General features: G+C 39.4%; 1 long non-coding RNA gene across 1 annotated transcript; it reads right to left on the bottom strand.

The window, feature by feature from the left end:
• Positions 1-223: 223 nt before the first annotated feature.
• LOC118887766 lies at positions 224-6,693 on the bottom strand. The gene is made up of 3 exons (XR_005018149.1): positions 6,594-6,693; positions 2,938-2,943; positions 224-233 (listed from the first exon to the last, which is right to left on the bottom strand). It is a non-coding gene; the product is annotated as an uncharacterized LOC118887766 (long non-coding RNA).
• Positions 6,694-7,721: the final 1,028 nt, after the last annotated feature.

Here is a 7,721-nt window from a genome sequence, read left to right on the forward strand (position 1 = left end):
GATTCCATCCACGTGAAAAGGAGTAAGTTAAAGGTGAGTCAGCGTTCTCCTCAACTCTACAGCATCACTTGGAAATACAGCAACAAAAAGCAGGAAGTACATGAATCACGTGGCTGTGACATCATTGTTTGGCCTTACTGATTCAGTACCCACTGACGAGCATCACCCCTAAGCCAGGCACAGTGCTGGGAGCTAAAGACACAGAAGTGACCGAGGCAGTTGCGGTCTCTGTCCTCACTTGCTGGAGAACGTGAGAGATACACAAGTGAAACTTTACTAAACAGTGCCTCCTGTTTAGGGACAGACAAAAATCATTTTTGGCTTATCCCCCAAACCCTGGGAAATGGCCAAATCAGAAGTAAATCTCTAATGCTCAACAGCAAAGCAGGTTCTCATTTTAAAGCACCGACAATGTCCCACGATGTTGTTTTGAAGATAACAAAAGCATTTTGCTGGTAATTTCATTGACTAGTTTTTATGGTTCTGGTTAACATTTTTAAAATTTCAATTATATATCAGAAAGTTTTACTTAGTTTTTTTTAATGAACTCAAGATGTCAACCCTTCCTTGAGAGAGTTGTAACGAATCACCAGAGGCACCAAGAAGAGGAAGAAGGGCAAGCTGAGTAGAAGGAAGACACGAGCGATGGCTTGGTTTGCCTCTGATGTCACTGCACGGTGTCCAGATTTTGATCAGTCGCAATTGCCGGGGAGAAAGACAGGAAGTAAAACTAGATAAGCACAGGCCAGGAAAAGGAGTCCTGAGTTGACACAGATGAAGAAAGTAAACATCTAGAGCTTCAAAAATAAGAATGAAGCAGAGTTTCTGAGGAAAAGCCCCTGGCAAGAAACCATCCCAAAGTGGGAGGATTAGAAGGTTTAAAATAATGAGTGATTTCAGGGTGACGATAAAAGATCACTAGATAAAAGAGAATATAACTTATGAACCTAACTTCATAAGACTTCTACAATGGCAACAAAGATTTCTTTTCTTTTGGAAAAGGTAAATACTGACAATTTCTTTCAGTGCAAAGCCTTACTATCACTATTCACCCAGTTCTCCTGGGCTGAGAGGACCCCGTCTTAGAGGCAGATGATGGCTAAAGCATCTGGTTATCAGACACCTTTTTGCCTCATCTTCGCTGTTACATTAACCTCAACAGACTATGGATACAAAGATGGCAACTGGGGACAGTGCCATCAGTGGGACAGTTGCCCAGAGCAGGAATGTGAGACTCATGAAGGCGCCCTGCTCTCTGCTTTGGAGCCAGTTGAGCCAAGGCAGACCATGGGGCCTAGCAGCTCTTTGGGTGTCCATCCTCTCCACTTACAGTGGGTTTACACCCTTCCTCCGCTCTTTTCCTTTTCTGGGGGAGGGGGACACTCGGGGATGGCATTATATACTTAATCATTACCGTTTACTTCTATTTCTTTTTTGCTGTTCATATCACAACCAGAACTAACTGCGTAATTTGCAGGGTCCAGTGCAAAATGAAAAATGTGAGTCCCCTTGTTCAAAAAGCAGGAAAAATTTGCTGTTAAAGGCACTACATTGTTTTCTCTCTCTTCCGTGTTCTCTCTCTTGGTGCGCCATAGAGCTTTTAATTTGCTTTTCGTGTTCTAAGTAAAACATAATTAATACTTTAAGTTATGAACGTGGATGTTACCATTCATCTTTATATTGCACAAATACTAATTCTGAATGCAATCATAAGAGCATTTAACTCGTACGGGAAATCACCAAATTTACACAATTTGTATTTTGTAGCTTGTACACACATATGTACTTTGTTGTTACCAGAACAGTGAAAATGCTTCAAAGAATTAACTCAAAATTTTAAATTTCACTTCTCTTTCTTTTCTTTCTTTTTTTTTTTGTGGCCACACCATGCAGCTTGCAGGATCTTTGTTCCCCGACCAGAGGTTGAACCCGGGACCTCGGCAGTGAAAGCGCGGAGTCCTAACAACTGGACTGCCAGCGAAGTCCCTAAATTTCACTTCTTGATTCACACACTCTCTATATTTGGTTTACTAAGAGTAAGAAAAGGTGAAGGAACTCTACCGTTCCTTCTATGTCATCATTTTCAAAGTCGTTGGCTGACGCAAAGTAGTTACACAAATAAGAATGGATATAAGAGGGTTCTTTGGTTGTCAGTGTTTCTTAGATGGAATTGCCTTCTTTCTGAGTTCAAAGCAAATTCTGGTTCTAATGGAAAGTGTTGCTTCTTGGGGCTGTTAGCACCCTAGCTTACCCAGTCACAGACTTAAGAAGATTACTTTGCACTCATTTTGAGTTATCATTGACTTCCCATGCATTGTGGGTCCCCTAGAATTGTGTGCTCATGGTGAACAGTGTATACAAATAGGGAGAAAACAATGGTGTTGCGTATATCTTCTTCTCATGCTCATGCTTCATTGTCTTATCGAACTTCACTTACAAACCCCAAGCTCAAAGATAAAATTATTAAGAATTGCAAGAAGGCTACGATAGAGCATTGCACCCAGCACAGGGCCCTTCTGAACATGGGGCCCTGTGAGACTGCAGAAATTGCCTGCCCGCGATGCTGTTCCCGACCACAACCTTACACAGTGTAGCTGTCAAGGGTGGTTACAGAACCAAGTTTAACGGGAGGTCATACAAAACTTTCCCTAAAACCTAACCCACCATGTTCCTAAAAACCATCGTGTTGCTAAAGAACATCTTTTAGTAAATTAGACAATTCTTTAGATACTTTTATGTGACTTTTTAAAAGTAATTGCTCTGATTTCAATTCAAATGGCATGAAAGTAATATATTAGTTCATTTTGTTTGTTTATAGATATTTTGTTTCCAGGAGTTTTACCAAACTTTTGGGCTGCAGCCAGATAAAAGCTATACTTGGGCAGACTTCCAGTTCTGAAGATCGTGGACCCAAGCCCAAATTTCAAGGTCAAGGACTAGAGACTGTTTGGCTGCTTGGAACATTAGAATTGAAAAGAGGGCCCCAGTGACCTCAACATTGAAGAGAGAAATTTTTAAGTCCATTGATTTGTAGCACCTCATTTCCTACCATTTTGAGCTTACACAAGAGGAATCCATTAGATTTTTAGGATGAAAAAAACACATCCATTGCATGTAGAAGTTGATCTTTTAAAATCTCTGATTAAATATGAAGGCGATAAAGCCAGGAAGTCAAGGGTAAAGGGAAGATTAAATGATCTAGATCTACTAAGGAAATCTGGCCATAGAACTAAATAGTAGATCATCATGAACTCGTATGTTTTGTAAATGACTATAGAGTTAATGCCAGTTCCATGACTATGAGAATCATACTGTCTTGTATTTCATGAGTGTTTGTCACAGCAGTAATACCTCTTGAGTTATTGAGTCATCTTCTCTCATTTGGCCTAAGACTTTAGAAAAATGACCATACTATTCCCAGTGTCTCTGAAAGACAAGAGAAAAATAGCACTCATCTATATGAAGGGTGAGACTAAAAATTCAAATGGATAAGAATGATTACACAGAAGGCACAGATGTGGGAAATGATAAAGCCAAAAGTAAATCCTGAGTTTCCTGCCCACCAAACCTATGCTCTCCATTCAAATACATTTTGGTGTACTTAGGTGGTTTTCTCTGTGGTCTTAAATGGATTTTTACAAGGTCTGTGGAGTTTCTACATGCTGTTACATATGTTTTAGTAATGCTGATGTTAAATTTTGCATGTGTTTTATTTTATTCCCCTAGTAGTCTTAAAAGTAGGACAAGAATTATTTAAAGTGGAAAAGAGATTATTATTTCAGTTTAAGAGTCCCAGTAGAACAGGGAAAACTTGGAAAGCGCAAAGAGTTCTAGATTCCTATTAAGTATGACTCAAAAGCCACCCTCAATTTTACACTATCTCTATCTACGATTTTACTTTTTCCTAGCATTTTTTTCAGACTTGCACAGCAGCTAATCCTCATAAAGGAAAAGCCACACATGAAATTTAAACTCCAACACTTTGGCTACAATTCTTATAGGAAAACACCTTCCCCCTCTCCATGACTCTACTAAACTGACTACATGGAACAAAGTTCTCCCATCAATATTCACCTTTGGATAGAATCTAAGCATTAACTAAGAAATATATAGAAAATCAGGTGTGATCAGAAATAGGTTATCTAGAATATGCTTCTGTGGTCCTTAGAAGCAACACTTCATGGAAGGAAACATATTATGGGGGGAGGAGGAACCTAACAACAACACATCTAAATTTAGTTACTTACCTAATTCTAGTAAATATCAAGGTATGCACAACGTGTACATCTATTCTGTGAACAGGACTAGATTTTACATTTCATTTTATGCAAAAAGGGGTCAGATATTCGAAGGGCTCCTCAAACTTTTCTCCCAAATAGAAATAAAACATCAGAACTGTATGTATTTTATTTTCTTCCCAAATAAAAATAAAAAATAAGACTCTTCTTTTCTCCCTGAATAAGAAATAAAGTCAACATTTTCTCCCTAAATTCTAACTAAGAAGAGAAAGACAAAAACTTATAGACAAAAGGTCTACAGAACCCCTTTTTTGGTCTAAGTCATCAAACCCTAAAATGTTCAAGTCTGAAAAAGTCAAGATCAGTGGATTTCACGTATTTATTTATTTTTTGCTTAGAGCCCTAGGGTATCTCCAAGGCCATACTGCAGAACAAAGGAAAGGCTGGCGTGCAGCTTGCAGCTCGCTACTCCCATTTCAACTACGCAAGCTTCCGTTTCATCAGTGTTATCTGGGAATCTAAAAAATTATGAGACAAGAAAGAATTTTGCCCCTAAGAAAACTGAAAACTGTCGATACAATAAACTCCCTCATTTTTTTAGGTAAATAAATTGAGACCAAGAGAGGCAAAAATGACTTTTCATTATCATTTTGCTAGTCAACATGGTACTACAGGTAAGTCTAGAAGCCTCAATGACCCACCAGCGATAGTATCTATACACATAAACTCGTGATGTCTGAAAAGCTATTGTCCAATTTCATGCACTACTTCTTCCTTCCTAATGTTCCATTTGCTTATTTCTCCTTCTGGTTGCTAAAGCAGACTGTTAGTTGTCTACCCAGTGTCAAGTTTTCCCTCTTCTTTAATAACAGAACCCTAATTTTATTCCAGAACATAATACGCCCAGTTCAAGCACTACATTTCACAGCCTCCTTTGCTGTTAGAGGTGACTATGCTACTGAGTTCTGGCCAGGGAGATGAAAGCAGAATTATCGTGTGGACCAGCTGAGAAGTCTCTTTAAAGAGAGTCAGCTCAGCTTACGGCTGGGCCTTTTTACCCTTCCTCCTCTCTTCCTTTGGGAGGTTTGGGGTACAGGGTCGATAGTTGAAGGCTATAGTGGCAGGACAGGCACAAAAGGTGCTTTAATTTCAGATGATTTCTCAAGGCCTCTTCACCAGCACTCTCTTACTTAGGAAAGTAAACCTTTGCGTGTTGAAGCCACTTTTGATTTCCACACATGCCATATGCCTTATCTCTGCTTGTGTTTTCCAGAAAACAACTGATCTTTTTCTTTGCACTCATTATAAATACAAATGACTTCTCTATTTCATTCCTTCAGAGTCTCAGGCCTTGCAAGATAACCGAGTAATATTTTCAACGACTGACAATTAAGATTTCCCCTCCCATATAGTATTTATCAAGGACACTCAGCATTTTGATGTAGAACCAGTCTCTTTAGTAGGGTTCAGAATTTTGAGCAGAATGTAACTAACTGGACAGACCTTTTTACGGTGGTGGGGGGCATGTTTCTTTTCCCCTTGGACTTCACCTTGCAGACAGCTTTCTGCTGAAAGGTTCTCTGTTTGAAAGCACAGGCTCCGGGAAAACCCAACTGCTTCCCTTTGAAATTATTAGAAACTTTGAAACTCTACCAAGTGTTCAAGGCGGTTAGTGAAAATGATTTCGTGTTTTTAGCACCTACCTAAATTTAGAGAATAACTTGTGCTTTCAAAACTTGAAATATACATACAGAAACTCTTAAAGTCATTGGATCTATCAATAAATATACTGTGTACCAAAGATACCTCTGATTTCAGAATCCTGAGACACAGAGTGTTAGAGCTGACCATCCTTTGGGGAGCGGGGGGCACCTCTTCATCTCTCCTGTGTGTTAGTGGGCAGAACAAAAGTAGGACCTCAGTGCTATGCTGACTTCACTCTTCTTTCCGTCTCAGCACAGAGCACCTGCTTTCAAGGGTAAGAAAGACATATTGGGTATGTGCCAATAGAAAATAAAGGAAAAGGAAAAACTAGGGTAAAGTCTACATCCCACGCTGGCTTTTGACCTTTACGAACCTTCTGACTGCAATGAACTTTATTGCTTCACGTCATTCTGGGGGCATATTCATTCCATATAAGAAGGAAGAGAAGGAATGTTCTCAGCTACCAGCAGTTAGTCCTTTCTGAGTCTAATTTCTCAGTGAGTCTATCACCTTATGAAAGAAATAGCTGACCCTTGTAAAGGGAAGAATGACTTCCAGTTGCTATTTTGAAGGTCACATTTTCTGGTCATTGGTTGGTGTCTACGTAGCTCAGACATGGTAAGTTTTTCCACAGCAATGCTTGCAGAACACAAGAGGAGGAGCCTTTCTGTTCATTTCTCCCATCGGCTCTACCACCTTGAGGCATCTAGTTTTTCTCTTCATCCTCTCTCTCTCATCCTTAGTCTCGAATAAATAAACAGCCTGTGAGTAGATAGGCAAAAAAAAAAAAAAAAAAAGGCAAAGGTAGATACAGATATTAAAGTATCTGCATCATTTGTTATAATGTACAATACATATATACAACCTATATGGTTATTATATATTAATTTTGTGTAAATGTAGAGGTAGATATAGATATTATAATATTTAATATTTGTTTTCCCTTTTTTATTCTAAGCCCCTTCAGGACAGAGAACTGATGAAATTTTTCTTTGTATTTGTTATACAGCACAGTGCCTGGCACCTACATGTAGCAAGTTTCCATCATCAACATTGAGATTTTTTTAATCCCTTAGTAGGTTTTGACACTCACTTTATCAGTTTTGTACTAGAGCTGAGTTCTTGCTGATTTATGCTGCGTGTTAAATTTATGTCAGGAAACCAAGAAACACAATCCATTCATCCAAAAGCCAACAATACCTACCGTGTCCCAGGTATGAAAGATTAAGGCTTCACCCTTCAATATTCTTACAGGCTGGTAAAATCTGTGCAGCATTTTCCTCACGCATAAAATTCTGGAGGTTCTAAGGACAGCCTCCACAGTCACTAAGCTGTCTCATGAGGAGAAGAGCAAGAGGACCACCTGGAACAGAGGACTCATGCTGGAGCCAGAGCGAGACATAAGATGGAATCAACAAAGGGGCTTCATTGACGAAGGCCCGCAACTATCTCCATGAGAACTTTGAACCTGTTCTGCTCAGCAACAGGGAAGCATGGAAGATTTTTAAACATGGAAGTTACAGAATGCACGTGGTACTTCAGGAAAGTGAAACTAGCAATGGGGTACAGGATCAATACGCAACAGAAAGTCACTGTGGGCAGAGACCAGTTTGTTGATGATTTCCAGTGTCAGGACCTGTGGTGAATTTGGAGTTGAAAGAAATGCAAATTCATTTCTTCAGACAATATTTATTAAGCACCTTATTGAGGTCAGACTTGACGTTAAGAATTGAGAATACATCTATGCTTCTGCCTTCCAGAGCATACACAGCAGTGGAA

This window comes from Balaenoptera musculus, chromosome 21, assembly GCF_009873245.2.
Source record: "Balaenoptera musculus isolate JJ_BM4_2016_0621 chromosome 21, mBalMus1.pri.v3, whole genome shotgun sequence".
NCBI classification, from domain to species: Eukaryota; Metazoa; Chordata; class Mammalia; order Artiodactyla; family Balaenopteridae; genus Balaenoptera; species Balaenoptera musculus.